This window comes from Heterocephalus glaber, unplaced genomic scaffold, assembly GCF_053883595.1.
Source record: "Heterocephalus glaber isolate CG9 unplaced genomic scaffold, H.glaber_assembly_v1.0 deba00001472, whole genome shotgun sequence".
In the NCBI taxonomy this organism is placed as follows: domain Eukaryota; kingdom Metazoa; phylum Chordata; class Mammalia; order Rodentia; family Bathyergidae; genus Heterocephalus; species Heterocephalus glaber.
In genome coordinates this window covers 38,171,257-38,189,253 of record NW_028258315.1, presented here as the reverse complement: position 1 = coordinate 38,189,253, position 17,997 = coordinate 38,171,257, and the positions used below count along the sequence as shown (strand labels likewise).

The 17,997-nt window shown below is 34.3% G+C and overlaps 1 protein-coding gene across 5 annotated transcripts in view; it reads right to left on the bottom strand.

The window, feature by feature from the left end:
- The window catches only part of Usp6nl (USP6 N-terminal like), a 303,422-nt gene that overhangs the window by 165,844 nt on the left and 119,581 nt on the right, over positions 1-17,997 (bottom strand). For 4 of the 5 annotated variants that reach the window (XR_015439473.1, XR_015439471.1, XR_015439469.1 and 1 more), the window contains one exon: positions 17,382-17,474. The gene's annotated coding sequence lies outside the window, so the exon portion shown is untranslated. Of the gene's footprint in view, positions 1-17,381; positions 17,475-17,874; positions 17,913-17,997 lie in introns of those variants that run through there. The other variant, XR_015439472.1, reaches the window with a different exon arrangement.

Below are 17,997 nucleotides of genomic sequence, written 5' to 3'. Positions count from 1 at the left end.
CCTACTTCCAGAACCTATATGCCAATAAGAGGGAAAACACAGAAGAAATGGACAGATTCCTAGACACATATGAATTACCAAAGTTGAACAAAAAAGACCTAAAAATTCTAAACAATCCAGTATCAACCAATGAAATGGAAAACATAATTAAAAACTTACCAATTGAGAAAAGCCCAGGTCCTGATGGCTTCAAGACATTTAGAGAGGAACTGCTGGCACTCCTGTTTAAACTCTTCAATGAAAATGAAAGGGAAGCAATACTCCTAAATTCATTCCTGGAAGCAAGCATCACCTTGATCCCCAAAGCAGAGAAAGACCCAACCCAAAAAGAGAACTATAGGACAATCTCACTAATGAACATAGATGCAAAAATCCTTAAGAAGATAATGGCAAACAGAATGCAGAATATCATCAAGAAGATCATACACCCTGATCAAGTGGGATTCATCCCAGGGATGCAGGGATGGTTCAACATATGCAAATCAATCAATGTAATACACTATATCAATAAAGACAAGGACAAAAACCATATGATTATCTCCATGGATGCAAAAAAAAGCATTTGACAAAATCCAACATGCTTTTATGATAAAAACCCTACAAAAAACTGGAATAGATGGTCTCTAACTCAAACTGATAAAAGCCGTCTATGAAAAACCAACAGCCAACATCATACTAAATGGTCAAAAACTGAAATCTTTCACACTCAAATCAGGAACAAGACAAGGATGTCCACTATCATCACTCCTGTTCAATATAGTTTTTGAAATATTAGCCATGGCAATTAGACAAGAGAAAGAAATAAAAGGAATAAAGATAGGAAATGAAGTCAAATTGTCATTATTTGCAGATGACATGATACTCTATATAGAAGACCCCAAGAACTCCACCAAAAGTCTTCTAGACTTAATAACCAAATTCACTCAAGTAGCTGGTTACAAGGTCAACACACAAAAAATCAATAACTTTCCTCTACACCAATGACAGACTCACTGAGAGAGAAATAGGGCAAATAATTCCTTTCACAATAGCATCCAAAAAACTGAAATACCTAGGAATCAACCTAATGAAAGAAATCAAAGACCTCTTCTCTGAAAACTATAGCACTCTGAAAAGAGAGACTGAAGATGCTATCAGAAAATGGACAGACATCCCCTGCTTCTGGGTAGGAAGGATTAATATAGTGAAAATGGCCATACTTCCAAAACTGCTATACAGATTCAATGTAATTCCAATTGAGATCCAAGCAGCATACTTCATGGACCTTGAGAAAACAATCCAAAAGTTCATTTGGAACAAGGAAAGGCCCAGAATAGCAAAAGCAATTCTAGGTAACAGAGACATGGCAGGGGGTATCACAATCCCCAACCTGCAACTCTATTACAAAGCTACTGTGATAAAAACAGCATGGTACTGGCAAAGAAACAGACCTGAGGACCAGTGGAACAGATTAGAAGATGCAGAAACAATGCCAGACACACTCAGCCAGCTCATCTTCGATAAAGCAGTCAAACACCCTCACTGGAGGAAAGATAGCCTCTTTAATAAATGGTGCTGGAAAAATTGGGTTTCAACTTGTCAAAGATTAAAACTAGACTTATATCTCTCACCATGCACTAAACTAAAATGAAAATGGATTAAAGATCTAAATATTAAAATAGAAACACTGAACCGGCTGGAACAGAGGTTAGATAGAAGTCTTGAAGACACTGGTGGTAGGAAAAGATTTTATGAACAAAACCTCAGTTGCCCGTGAACTAGCACAAACAATCAACAAATGGGATCTCTTCTTATTAAAAAGCTTCTGCACAGCGAGAGAAACCACCAACAGTGTAAAGAGACAGCCCACAATGTGGGGAAAAAAATCTTCACCTGTTGTTCCTCAGACAAAGGTCTACTATCTCGAATCTATAAAGATAGATTTAGAAAGATGAGACCTCCCAAATATAAAGACCCAATCCAAAAATGGGCATCTGAAATGAACAGACATTTCTCAAAGAAGTAGAAATAGCAAATAAATACATGAAAAAATGTTCAACATCACTGGTCATTCAAGAGATGCAAATGAAAACAACGCTGAGATTCCACCGCACCCCAGAAAGAATGGCTGCTATCATGAAATCAACCAACAAAAAATGCTGGCGGGGCTGTGAGGAAAGAGGAACACTGCTCCACTCCTGGTGGGAGTGTAGACTGGTGCAACCACTGTGGAAATCAGTATGGAGATACCTCAAAGAACTAGGACTAGAAATCCCATTTGACCTAGCTCTTCCCCTGCTCGGTATCTTCCCCAAAGAATTAAAAGAATCATACCACAGAGATACATGTGTACCCATGTTTATTGCGGCACAGTTCATAATAGCTAAAACTTGGAAGTAGTCCAAATGACCATCAACTGGAGACTGGATAAAGAAAATGTGGGGTTTTTTTAACGGAGTACTATTCAGCCATAAAAAGTGAGAAATTACACATTTATAGCTAAATGGATGCACACTGAGGGGATACTGTTAAGCAAAATAAATAGGACACCCATGTATAAATACCAAATAGTTTCTCTAGTGTGAGAAACTGAAAGTGTAAATAAGGACTAAAAAGTATAATAGATAATGTGAAATACGAAGAAAAGGGGAAAAGGGGAAGGGGAAGGGGAAGTGGGAGGGGTAGGGGAAAGGAAAGAAGGGAACGGAATTAATATGAGAAAATGGAAAAATGGAAACAAAGTCTTTGTAAATAGGGAGGAATGGAGGGGTTGAAGGGAGGGCAGGGGAAGGGGGAAAAATAAGAACCAAGAGAGATTATGTAAAGGTGCAAATTTCTAAAAAAAAAAAAAAAAATCATGATAATACCAAATGCTAGTAAGGATATAGAACTCCAGAAACTCTTATTTCTTGCTAATGAGAATTCAAAATGGTATGGCAACTATGGAAGATGGTTTGACAGTTTCTTACAAAACTAATCATATTCTTGCTATAGATCCACCAATTGCCTTATTATTTACCCATTTTAACTGAAAACTTAATCCACAAAAATACTTGCACATGAATATTCAGATTTAACATTGCCAAAAGCTACAGTAGAAGCAACGAAAGGTATCAGTCATTGGAATATTATTCAGCAATAAAAAAGAAATGGGCTAGCTATCAAGTCACAAAAAGACATGGAGGAACCTTAAATGTTTACTGTTCAATGAAAGAAGTCAGAAAAGTCTACATGTTATTTGATTGCAACTATATAACACTTTACAAAAGTCAAACTTTAGGGACAGTAAAACAATCAGAGATTGCCAATGGGTTGAGAACGGGGAATGGGGGATGAATATGGAGATTTTGGGGGGCAGTGAAACTATTCTGTATGATACTACAATGGTAGATAAATGTCATTGTCTATTTATCAAAATCTGTAACTTCAGACTTTATCAGAAATATTGCAAAGATAAATCCAAAAATTTTACCAATATCTTTATATGCAATGAACACAGACAAGGATATTTGCACTGTGCTCTGTCTATAAATTCTTTTGATCACATGAGAAACAACCCAGAATCTTCTCATTCTTGGCAATAATTCAGATTTTTTAACTTTACTTTTCAGAAAACTTTTTTAGCTTTCCTGGAAATACATTTTAGAATTAAACTAGTCACTTTTTTTTTTTTTTTTTTAGAAAATGTAGATAAATGAGAAGGAAAAAATGTGAGAGGCCACTTTTCTTGAGACAAAAATAATCTGTAAATATTCAAGATGACAAATGGCCAGCAAAGAGAAAAAGATTAGTGAATATTACATTATAAACCCTAACTGTCTCTCCTTTCAGGTTAATAAATCAATTTCTAACTGTCTCTCCTTTCAAGTTAATAAATCAATTTAATATATTTCATTTCTTTGCCATTCTACTTAGATTTCAGAAACAAGATATAATCATTTTGTTTTAGAATTTCAGAAATAAACTTCTACAAACTTAACAATATAAAATATATCAAGTTGCTTGTAAAACATAAAATTTGTGGACTTTTTTTCTAGAATATTTTAAGTCCAAATAGTGTTTAGGTATTTTTACCACCAATTATGCTTTTACTGCCAATATAACAATTCATTTAAAAATTAAGAACTTAAAACAGTATTCATGGCAATCTGGGCCCATACTCGAGTCAAACAAAGCTATCAATATTAGTATTCTTTTTAAAGTTCATTACTATAAAAATATTAAAAAACATTTAAGTCTATGCTTATAGCATTGGAATAAATAATAATTCAATATAAAACACAGCTTAAGATCAAGTGTTCACATATGCACATACATATTAACATGTAACTATAAAGACAAGGGTATTTCCATAAACTTCAATAAAAGTGCTTGTGTGTATAAACACAGAAATCTCTGTAACATTCAAAGAGATCTTCGCAGTTTGCCCAATATGAAACCTATAATCACCTTAACACATTAAGGAAGACCTCCAACAGTGTCATATACAAAATAGTACACTAGGCAATCTCTGGTACTCTGGTACTCTTCTCTGGTACTTAAGTCTCCACTCTTCCCCCTGCTTTTGGTAATCTTTTACTACCTCAGCCTTTTCTATGAACTGCATTACCTTTCATCTGACCATTACAAAATATCCATTTCTCAAAAGAAACATAAAGTCCCAATAAATATATAAAATACATACATCATAATAAATTTTTGGATACAAAAACACCATCCAAAGTTAATTTTATGACTTTTCAATAATCATTTTAGAAGGAAACACTATTGTATAAGGATGTGTTACAAAAGAAAATGTAAATAGCATATGGAAAAAGTTATCTTTTTTTTGGAACCGGGGATCGAACTTGGGACCTTCGCCTGCAAGGCAGGCGGTGGAACCACTGAGCTAAATCCCCGGCCCAGAAAAAGTTATCTTAACAAAGAGATGCCACCTCACTAGAATGGCTATTAACAACAACAATAAAAAAGTGTCGGCTAGGATATGGAGAAAATGGAACCCTTGTACAATGTAAACTGTTGCTGCCACTATAAAAAATTGTGGCAATTCTTCACAAAATTAAAAACTGAACTACCAGACGATCCAAAGATTCTACTTCTGGGAATAGACAAAAAGAATTGAAAACAAAGTCTCAACAACATATTTGTCCACTTGTTATGGTTTATATCTAGATGTCCCTCAAAGCCTCATGCACTCATAGGTAGGACTTTTAGGAGGTGACTGAATCATGGGTGTGTGACACTCATCAGTGAATTAACCCACTGATGGGTTTATAAAAGCTGAGTGTGATCGGTAGGTATTAATAGCCTGTTGAAAAGAGGTGGGTCACTAGAGGCATGACCTAGAAGTATATATTCTTCCTATTCCCTTGATCCCTCTCTGCTCCCTCCTGCCTCGTCATGAACTATTTCCCCTCAGTCATGCCATCCTACCTTAGAACTAGCCAACTATAGACTAAACCTCTAGAAACTGTAAGCCAAAATAAACCTCTCCTCCTTTATACTTGTGTCAGGTATTTTGTTTCAGCAAGAGGAAAGTAACTAAGATATCACCTATGTTTATGGCGACATTTTTCACAATAGGTAAAAGGTGGAAGCAATCCAAGTGTCCAGTGATAGATGAACATAGAAAAACAGTAATGCATACATACAATGGAACACTACACTACTTAGCCTTTAAAAGATTTTGACACATGCTACATGATAGACCTTCGAGACAGTACAGTAACTGAAAGAAGCTAGTCATAAAAAGACAAACATTTTATTACTGCACTTAATATGGAGTACTGAAAGTAACTAAGGATAGAGGGAGGAGAAATGGGAAGCACTTAATGGATTCAAATCACAGTTTGCAAGATAAAAAGAAACTAAGAGAAAGGATAGAGGGAGAAAAAATAAAAAGCATTCAATGGATACAGTTTGCAACATAAAAAGAATTAAAAATTGGTTGCACAACAACAATGTAATTGTATTCAACACTACCAAACTATATACTTAAAAATATTTAAGACAATAAATTTCATGCTATGTACATTTTATCATAATTTTTTAAACTTATCCTGCCTAAAAATCAAATAATGCAACTGAAAGCAGTTTTGTAATGCCATTTTGAGCCTAGCAGGCTAGTCATGATGAAACTGAAAATAATAAAATGGCTTCTTTAATGTAGTGGAGTTACCAATGAACTTTTACTCCATTTTCAAAATGTATTTAATGTTATGGTTATGCTTTTAAAAATAATGACAACAAAAAGGTATTGAGGGAGATGAGGAAAATAGAATATACAAAGTACAAATGGAGGCATAAGTGGAGTACTCGTTTATCTAAATTTACAAATATAGTCTCCTCCAATCCACTTGCTTCTACCAATATTATAATTTTTCCTTTAACTCCTAATCTTAATCTCAACCTCCAAATGCCAGTTCTTCAAGGTTTCTTCTGTTTAGAGCACTGTCCCTCCTTATCTACATTTGGTCAGTTCTCAGGTAGAGTAAGGTTTCATGAAGTTGTCTTCCTGACCTCCCAGCAGGTAGGTTTCCTCACTCCTGGAGACTCATGAAATTTCCTTTTTGCATCAATAATATCATGCTACTTACCAAGTATGTCATCTCCACTAGCTTGGTGCTCTACAAGGCTATGGGCTATGTCTGTCTTGTGCTCCTCTAAATCCACAAAGACCAACAGAGCAGTAGTATACCCATCGGGGGCTCATTAAATATCTATTTATAGTAACATATAACCAGTATCATTTTTTATTCAAAATTATAATTTTCTTTAAAATATTCTAAAATCAAAGATTCAAACATCATGCCTCAAGATATAATAAATTATAGTATAGTATTACACATCTCAAAGTTCTCTTAACTGAATTTAAATTTCTTATCCTTTGCAATTTTCCAAGTAAATTTTCTAGCTTTTATTATACCTTGCAATTATTAAATTTTTAGGTCATAACTACAGATGGTGAGTATTCTGACACCTTACATTAAAATATAATATTGGGCTGGGGATTTAGCTCAGTGGCATCACACCTGCCTCGCAAGTGCAAGGTCCCAAGTTCGATCCCTGATACAAATATATATATATATATAAATTATATATAAATAAAATATGAAAATTTTATATATATAAATTATTTTATAAATTTTATATTATAAATTTTATAAATTGTATTTATATAAAATTTATATATAAATAAATTTATGTATATTTATATATACATAAATAAATTTATGTATATATAAAAATACAACCTATAAATCTCTAAAACCTAGTGAGAATCAGAGTCTTGATGTCTTCATTTGTTCTACTTTTGGCTAAAGAAAACTTACCAAGACAAAGACGCAGTAGGTTATGGAAAAGGTAATCTTTAGTGATGCAATCTCCATTTATGTATTAATAGTTGCAACTGTTTTATTGTTATAAACCAATTACATTAAACACTGCCATATTTTTTACTTTCATATTATTTGTTCAACAGCATCCTGAGATTTTTTACAACATAATTCAAAATAGAAATTTTGCTAAAAATAATTTCTCAATAAAAGCCAAATGTCTCCTTTCAAGGTATCTCATGTTCTAGAAATATTTTGTTGCCATTCTTCTCAAGTCTTTGTTAATAAAAACAAAATAAAGGGGCAACCCCATTTTCTGGTTCCCCTTCTGTCTCTCTTAGAAGCCATCTTTCTCTTAATAAATTCTTCCTACTCTTAACCTCTGTTGAGATAAATAAATAAATAAATAAATAAATTTTTAAAAAGTAGTAAATGGGCCAGGGATTTAACTCAGTGGTTCTGCCTCCTGCCTCACAAACACAAGGTCCTGAGTTCAATCCCCGGAACCAAAAAAATAAATAAATAACAATAAAAAGTAGTAAAGCAAAACAATAAATTCTGTAAGTGACATGCAAGAAATTTAAATCTTATTTCCTATGCAAGAGATTTAAATCTTATTTAAATTAAAGAGGAAATAGGAATTTTTTTTCTTTTGAAGAGCTAAACAAGAAGGAAATCTAGAGATCACCAAGCATTCTTCCTTCCTCTTGAAGGCAAGTGTCCTGACAGAATGTCTCCAAACCAGTCACAGAGGAACTGTTAGGCAACACTCATCTGAGGAAAGAACCAGTCTCTACTGTTCAATATTATGAAAGATAAAGATCTGAGAAAATGTTCCAAATTAGAAGAGACTTGACAACTATAAATAATACTGGGGCAGATCCTGTACTTGAGGAGGAAAATGCTGTAAAGACCATTATTGGGAAAACTGTCAACACTGAAATAAGAATATATATCCAGTAAATTTAACCTATGTGATTACTTTACTGTGATTATACAAGATAATGTCCTTCTTCAGAACTACATACTGAAGTACAAAATGGATAAAGAAGCATGATATATGCAACCTACTCTCAAATGGCTCAAAAGTATATATATTCTTAAGAAATAAAATTTTAAAATAAACATTTTAAACAAATTCAAGCCTACCAAAAAAATAAAACTGGACCAGTTGGCAAGAAGGTATTATGATACTAAAATTTCACTTGCTGACAACAAGTCCGCATTAATGAAAGAAAAAATAAGGCAGCAAACTTTGTGGCTCTAGAAATTGTTACTTTCCAGAACGTGTCTCAGCACTGGGCTGAAAAAGTACAACTTTTCAGTTAGAGTAAGACTTTCTAATGGCTAAACAACTTTTACATCACATTTTAGGGGAAAACAGAGTAACTCCATTTTGTAATACACATCATACTTTTTTTTTTTTTTTGGTACCAGGGATCAAACTTGGGAACTTGAGCTTGCAAGGCAGGCGCGGTGCCACTGAGCCAAATCCCAGGCCCTTAGCATGGCTTACTACATCACACATTTTTAAGTAGCTTTTGCTGTTTTAAGTGCAAAGATATTTCTACTATCAAATCATTTGGGAACCAAATTCCTATTAACAAAGTCAGTTTGTGCAAAATTCCCCACACATATAAGTACAGTACACATGAGCACAAAGCTCCCATTAAAAGTCTAAAGTTGATATTTTTTTTAAAAATCACATTGGCCCTACAGCCCAGCAATAAAGAAGCACCTTTCCTTATCCTAAGAAAAGACTCCTAACAACAAGAAAAGAAGGCATCCCCTTACTAAGTAAAGAAATCCTCTTTTACATAGCTTCTGGGTCACCTCTACCACCAAAAATAACATTTTTCATAAGAAAGCATGTCAAAGACCACAAATTCAAGCAGGTTTGACAATTAAACTCAAGTTTGCAATGTTCTTCCAATACTAGCAACACCTAGTTCTTCCTCTCCTAATGCCGAACATTCCACATATCACCTACATACATCTTCACATCACAGAAAGACAAGAAAAAATATTACCTAAGGAAAATAGACAAAACCAACTACTTTTAAGTTTACACAAAAACTTAATACATGTTCACATATTTGATTTACAAGTGTTTTTCAAGTTGTAATTAAGCAAATACTCTTTCCTCTTGCATTTACTAGGCTATAACAAGATCGATCATTGAAGAACTCCAACTCCTGCTTCACTGTAGTGTCAAAACTGTATTAATGAGGGCCAGGGATTTAGCTCAGTGTTTCTGCTGCCTGCCTTGCAAGCACAAGGTCCCGAGTTCGATACCCAGTACCAAAAAAAAAACCGGCATTAATGCATCCTATAAATTCCATTTAAATTCCATTCTAAAACCTCAAATAGGTGATATTTTTTAAAGATATTTTGGCTCCATATGTCCCAGTTTAATATAATTAATGAGTATTAGTGTCTGAGTATCTTTTACATCTACTGTTTAAATTTTAATACCCCAATGCTTCAAACGTGAAAAGGAAATTAACTTGATGCAACTCCAGGGTACCTAAGTAATGTCAGTTGAAGTCAGTTTCCAAATTCAGGGGAAAAAACCCTCCACTACCACGATCTTTGAACATGAATAAGAGATAACCTACACCAAAAGTTTTCATTTTCATATGAACTCCTAACTTCTGTGCCACCATCATGATCCAGATACTGCACTTCCATTAAATAAAAAATGTATAGCTTAATGTGGAAGTGAGAGACTAGGGTGAGGGGACTGGGAAGATGTTTTCTCTATTGCTGACACTTTCTAACCTAAACTTTAGAATTACTTTCCTAATCACCTTGTCTACTGCCAAAAATATACCAAAATACCCATTTTAGATCAATTTTAAGGAAGAAAGAAATCTGGAAACTTTTAATATCAACTTCATTCTTCTGAGAAACAAGGAGGCATCTATTCATTATATACTGACTGGCTCAAATTCCCTTAGAAAATGTCTATTTGTGTTTAACAAAAAAGTGGTAAGATAAAACCATCCATACTGTTTTTAAAAACCCTAGATTTCAAGTATAAATTTATTCACTACGGACCATATGACAATTACCACTTACTAAGCTGTGCTTTTGACTCTTTTGATAGATGAGAATAAAAGCCATATACCTAATATTTTCACATAGAAATCCAGTTGTAGAGAAGTTAATATAAAGAGATAACAGAGATAACAGCATGTCAGTTCTAAGATTCAAGTAAAGAGCTGTAAAATATGATATTTTATAAAATTGAAACAGACAAAATGAGATGACTATTTAAGAGTATTATTTTGAAATACATACTCTCCTCTGAACTCTGGTTGCCAAGAGAACAAGCAGCGAATATGTACCAGCATTTCAAACAATGGTACTGAAAGTGACCAAGGGCAAAAATTCAGACTCAGAGCAACACAAGTAGTCCTCAGAACCCTGAAAACTGTTTTCTTTAGCTTTAGGGATACACTTTGTTTTTATCCAACAGATGTACTCCTCTAAGGCAAAATCAACTGAAAGTTTTCTCACTGACCATAAATTTTAGAGCTAAAAGGCTCCAAACGCTCTCAGTCCAGTTCTGACATCAGTACATGGGTAAAGCCAGAGGCCAGGGGTGAGAGGGGCTGTGCGAAGAAGCCGACGCCTCTGCCCTGCACAACATGGCTAGCTTGCAGCAAACCCAGGACTCCAACCCAGTCTTTGGGACTCTGGAAACCTCAAGAGGACTACACTGGAAAATTCACTTTTCTCAGAATTTTAAAAGTTCCCTTAAGGGCCGAGGATTTAGCTCAATGGAGCCACACCTGCCTCGCAAGTGTAAGGTCCTGAGTTCGATCCCCAGTAAAAAAAAAAAAAGTTTCCTTAAGAATGGAATGTCTTAAAATTGTTATAAAGAAGTTATTTGGGCCTGGAGATTTAGCGCAGTGGTTCTGCCTCCTGCCTCGAAAGCGCAAGGGCCCAAGTTCGATCCCTGGTACCAAAAAAAAGTATCGCCTCAATGTGCATCCATTTAGCAAGAGGTTATTTGGTACACAGTGGTTTGTGCTATGTATACATATAGAGTAGATCTAAAAAAAAATTTTAATTAGGTATATAATATAGCTTTTAAGCAATATATTATAACCTGAAATATGTAAATGACATGAAATAGAAGTTCACTAAGCTTATAATACTGCAATAATTTATATTTATGCTAAAATCTAAGTTACTTTTTTTTTGGTACGGGGGATCGAACTCAGGACCTTGAGCTTGCAAGGCAGGTGCAGTGCCACTGAGCTAAATGCCCAGCCCTCTTATCCCCTCCCCCTCCGACTGGGTATCGAACTCAGAACCTTGTGCTAGCCAGGCAGGAGCAGCACCACTGAGCTAGTGTCCCTGACCCTCTACTTTTAACAAAAGATGAAATTTTCACAGAAAACATATTCATTACAAATCAATTCTCTTGTGTGTGACAGAGGGATGGAGGGAAGGAGAGAGAAAATGTAAACAATTAGGAAATTTGGGCAAAAGAGATATAGAAATTTGGGGCACTATTTATACTATTTTCTTGTAAGTTTGAAAAAAAATATCAAAAGAAGAAACTACAAAAATGGAAACCATCTCCTAAAATATTTTAAAATACTATGACTGAAGGCTCTATAAATACTGTTAAATTCATATCCAATTCCTAAACAGTATCAAACTAAGAATTACTTTCCTGCAGCAGTAAAAAAGTAGATAAGTTAACTAAAAGCAAAGTACAGTCCATTTTATATGGTCACTATTAACATAATGAACTATATTAATGAAGAAACTGATCACATACATATTGAGATAGGTTATATACAGTTTCTCTACAGGTAGTGCTATATACTCTATCTATCCCTTGCCTGTAGGTCCCCCTGGTAACTGTCAACCACAAAGTGTCCAAACATTTCCAAAGTCTTCTCCTATATTAAAATTCGTTATTCAGTTTAAGAATGTTTAACATCTAAAATTTCATCTTCCAAATTCTAAATTTCTCAAACATAAGTGTGTCTTAATACAAAAAGGATACTTGTTATACCCTACAAGGGGATTTCTTTCAAACTTTTATTAAACAACAATCACATCAGCATTTAAAAGACAATTCAACTTAAATTTTCTTTTAATTTCCACCCAATTTCTGAAGTATATAGCTATTCCATAAAACAAAATATATACAGTATCCTAACAGGCTACTTAGGAAAGTCTTCTGTTACTTGCAGCATAACTTTTCTATTGACCAAGACTAGAAGAATCCTTATGCCATCAAGGAGAGATTTAGTGGTCTATTCAATTATTTATAATATTAGTTGTTCTAATAAATATTAAAATATAAATTGTTCTTCACATTTCAGCATGAATTTAGTCTACTGCCCCAGTACAGGAAGATCTTTACTCCTATTAGAAAACCATAAATACACTACACAAAAATTATTCAGTCATTCTTCTTCCTCAATTGAATGAGAGATGCTTCCTATATAGAAGTGATCTCCAAAAAAACATATTCCAATATATAGGCCAAAGGGCAGAATCAAACACTCCAGTATGACAGATTCACTCCTGGATTGCGAGTCAGGAGAAGAAAGCTGACATCCAAAGACTCTTTGGACATATGTCACTAATTACAGAGTAAAACTTTCCTGAAAAAAGTGAAATAAAATACCGAAATGGAGATTAAAATCAAACAATAGAGCAAATAAGGTTTTGTACAGCTAATCACTTTGAGTAGGTGTGTGCATTTTCCACCAAAATAATCATTTTGTACAACACTGCCTTTTACAGAATTGTCCTTGTTATAACATCTACTAAAGATCTAAGATATCCATTTCAAATTACAGCCATACTTTGAGTATAACAACTTTGTTTCATCTTTGGCATCATTTGACAAAACAAAATGGTTAAATCAAATAAATGTTAAACACTGCAAAATATGCAAATACAAAACAAATAACAATATTAAGTACTGAAAATCAAAAGGCATTTTGTGGGTTATAATAAAGTTAACAATCCACAATGAAATTCAACATCCTAATAGTATAATATAATACTTATGTATTTAGCCTCAAAATTTGGCAGAATACATGTTAACCAGCATAAAAGCGGAAAAACATCAAAAAGTATTTAATAAATTCTCTAGACTTCACAGTTCGGGCACCCACCTCCTGTCCCAAGACTATGTCATGTAGGTCAAGAAAGTGATCCCCCCCACGCTCTCAAGTTGGTTGAGTATACATGGCAGCCTGGCCTGAGATGTCATAACCAGTCGCCTCCATGCTTCATCTGTTTATTCCATGATCTGTACAACAATGACTATCGTCTATGTGTTTCATGGCAGGAAAAGGGTTGCAAGATCCTGCATAGATAAATTTACCCACACACACAATTATCTCTAGAAAAACACTGAAGAAAAAAGTTACTTAATCCGTCATTCTTACCCAAATCTAGGTTTGGAAATTCTACCTAAATTTAATAGTATATATTCCTCTTCTTCTTTTTTTTTTTAAATCTTTATCAATCTCCCATTAATCTTTTTTCCAAAATCAAGATTTCTAGTATGATCAGTTCCCACTCTCTGGAAGACTTACAACCCCCTAGAAAATGCAGCATAAAGTAGAACTCTGTAACACTCCCTAACCTGTCATTACAGTGGTCTACTCAAGTACAGTGTCTTTTGCTAGAGAAAAACATCAAATTGCCAAGAAAAAGAAATGTAACTCAGTATGACTCAAAGGGAGTTTTTAAAAACTAAAATCTAAGAACAAAACTAGGAAAGTAAATACTGCCTATGTAACCCAGACTTTTTAATTTATAGCTCACAAAAACATCTACTTCTCAGAATAGTTTTTTCCAAAATGAAATCTTAAATTATTTATGTAACTGAAATCTTTTACCAGTGTCACAAGCCATGTCATTTTATTTTAAGATAAAATCCCAACTTCCCAGACTGTAAATGACTAGGAGTCTAACTTCCTCTCCAGCTTTCTGTCTCACAATCTCCCTTCTCAATCTATAATTGAGAATTATCAACTACTTAGTAACACTCTCTGGCATGGCTCCTCTACCTAGAATGCTTTACTTTATTCTGTGCTACTCTGTACACATACCCTTCTCATGGAAACAGCTCAAATTTCATCTAAAAATATTAATGCACAGATAGCTGCCCCATACCAGGCACATTACGCAGAACACCCAAAAATGTACAATATTTACTTAGCATTTAAGTGCCCAGAATAGATGTTTGACACTAGGAATAAAATAACTTTTGCCCTCAAGAAGCACACAGATTAGAGAAAGCAAGTGCAAACAACAGATGATGTTAATACCGTATGGCAGGTACTAGAACAATGTGAGCAGGGTGCTACAGGGAAGTGCAAAGACCTCACCTACCAAGGGAAGTGGTACAGGCGTGCAGGATCGGGGGAAGGGGGTCAAAGAACTAGGAAGCTAAGCAGAAACAGACTTGTAAAGAAGAATTTTAAATATTAAGTGAGGAGTCTGGGCTTTATTCTAATACCAGTAGTTAAATTCCAATGGCACTGTTCGTTCTGTGGCTCCTCCTTCTTCACAACAAACACACAGATCAAACAGATATTTTAACAGATAAAATACAAAAACAAATCACTAAAATGACATACCTATGTCCCTAAACATGTTACACGTCTCTATGGATCAGAAATGTAACAAGAACACAAAGTATGAGACAAGCTAAGCTACTTTGAGCCCCAAAGCAGGTAAAAGCAGCAGGAAGTTTGACCCTTGTATTATAGACAGTTAGGTAGAAATATTATAGGCAGTCAGACAGGGCTAGCCCCTCAAGGGAGTCAGTACAGAAGATGAGAACACATTACAACTGTGGCTGGAGGCACATCTGTTGAAGGCCAGGCCTCCAGATAGACAAAATGACCAGGCCTGCACGCCTCCCCAAGGGATAAGCAACATACTATAACTGGTATCACCTGGTCCAATAAAGTCTAGATAGACATCAGTCACCCCACTGGGTGACCAGGACCTGCTGATTCATCTCTTCCTTAAAAAGTCCTTGTTCTTTCCATATACACTTGCTACATGACCTGCTTCCCCACTGGATCAATACTACCTAGGCAGCTATACTTGTAATCTTATTGGCTGATCAGTTCTGACCCACATTGTACTCACCTCATGATTTTGTTCTATAAAACTTCCTCTGTGAAGTGGGGTCCGTGGCAAACCATTTTTGGGTCCCCACCTATCTCTCAAGAGCTATCTTTCTCAAGAAAGTTTTCCTACTCCTAACCTCCATTGTTCCTTAGAATTCATTCTTCAATTTTGGGGAACACAAACTCAATATATCTGACATCTAGCAGGTTGGGAGTTACACTGATTCCCCCTGCATCACTTTGAGTAACTGTAAATAAACCTGTTCCATATTAAGCAGGATCAACAGCCAGCCTCTTTGCTAAAAACCAGAAACTGGGAAAGGAGACTTTCTCTAGGATGAAACAGTGAAAAAGGCTTCTGCTAACAGTCCTAAGGCTACAGCTTATAGGGAAGTTGCTGACCTAATGCCAGCTGACCGACTAAATCTGTGATGTCCCCAACATCACCACAGGGGCTTGACTGATTTACTAACACAGATAGGATTCTGATCTGGAAACCCCAAAGCCATGCACAGACAACTACAAACCTTCTAGACCGGCAGGGGAAATCACAAAAAAAGAGGAGACACAAGACAAAGGGAAAAAATTAAATCTTCAAACAGAATGTGCTTCAAAAATTACACAACATGATAAAAACATCAATATCAAAAATCACAACATAAATTCCCTCCAGACAAAACTTCAAAATAATCCCATGATCTGAAAAGGACTCTAAACACATAAAAAATCCACAAAGAGATACTGGAATAACAACAGAACAAAACAATCGCAAAATAAGCACAAATGAAAAAGAACTAGTACACATACAAAAGAACCAATTAAAAATATAGCAAATGAAACACAATCTTTTAATTTAAAAAATAAAAAATGTTAGAAAATTTTAACTTTCTAAAAATGTATTTTTAAAGTTAAAAAGCTTCCCTTTCCTGTTATCATTTTCATGAACGCATCACCATCTTCACCTGAGTTGGCACTTTATATTAGAAGAGCATCTCTCTGCTTCTTTCCTAAACTGCAACTATACTTGTTTATTAAACATATACCAACTGAAAAAGTACACTACTAGAAAGTCTCCAAAATCAAATACCATGTCTTGCAATATTCTTCTTAGTAACTAAGACTCAGATCTCACAATAGCGAGTCTCATTTTCATTTATCAAATACCCAAGTAAATTGATGAGAAAAGTTGCCCAAATTCATATTAAGATAAATATAACCAATATAAATAATTGCTAAAATTTTAAATTCCCTATTATATTCCAATAAGAAAATATTCCAACCCAAAGTTTCCATAATCAAAAAATCTGTATTTTAAAACTTCCATAGGATCCCAGTTAGAGTAAAATTTTATTTTTTTCCTCCTTTTAAAAGTAATCAACTTAAAATCCAGTTCTGTTCACAAGTTGAAGTGGACAGAAATGGACAGAAGATATTACATATACTATCTGCTTACAAGTAAAAAGACAAAATCTGTTTCAAATTTGGTTAAATCCAAGATAGCCTTGGTTCCCTGTTCCACCAAAGGCATTGCCAGGAAGATTTTTGTTTTGCTTAAATATATTAATCCATGTTACCCAATGATTACATTTCATACAATAAAATCTCTCCCAATTATGGTCAACTTCAATATTCCCCATTTATATTTTGTAGGTCATTCTCCAATGGCTAGTCAATTAAAAAACCTTTAAGTGACAGAATTAAATCAGCCAAGAAACTAATAATTCAGATTTCTACATCACATCTAACTTCTTAGAATAAATCAACTAAAAAGTATCTCTTTGTTTAAATAGAAACAAACATGCAGTGTTGGAAAGAATCAGATTATTCACTCTCTTAAAAAATGACATAATTCCGATTTGTCCAATAGTACATTTTCTCTTTAAGTACAACACTGCAAATGCTCTTGCGATAACTGAAACAAAAGACACACACTTACTCATGACTGGAAATGTCTCTGTATGTTGTCCCAATCAGATATTAAACCAAAATCTGCTGTCCAAGGTTTCTCAGAGGAATACATGTCCTATTTCTGGAAACAAAAGAGAAAGACATAGTATTTTCCAAAGGTCAATCTTGAAAATAAAGTTTTTTAAAAGGAAGAAATTTCATTTCAAAACTTATTTTTTATTTTCAGAAGAAACCCTGTCATCATCCATTAAATATAAAAGATTAATCTCTAGAAAGTGATGATTCAACTCACATTTCCTTTTTTCTCAAACAAGTTACTTCAAAAGTAAATAGTATTATAAAGTAATACAGAAACATATTAAGAAGTGTTCTTTGTCTTCAGTACTAAAAACTTATTCCTTCCCCACTCCCAACTAAGTCAAAGAAAGAAAGCACTCCATCTAAGGTAATACAGCACATCACACTTGCTAAATCTAAATGACTTATATAAGTTACCACATAAAGATCATAAAAGTAATTACTATAGACTTTCTCCAATAATGGACATTTTCTTCATTACAAATGTAATATGGTTCCACTGTAAAATAAACAAGAAAACCAAGATAAATAGCAAAGTACAAAGAAAAAATTCTCTGTAATACAAC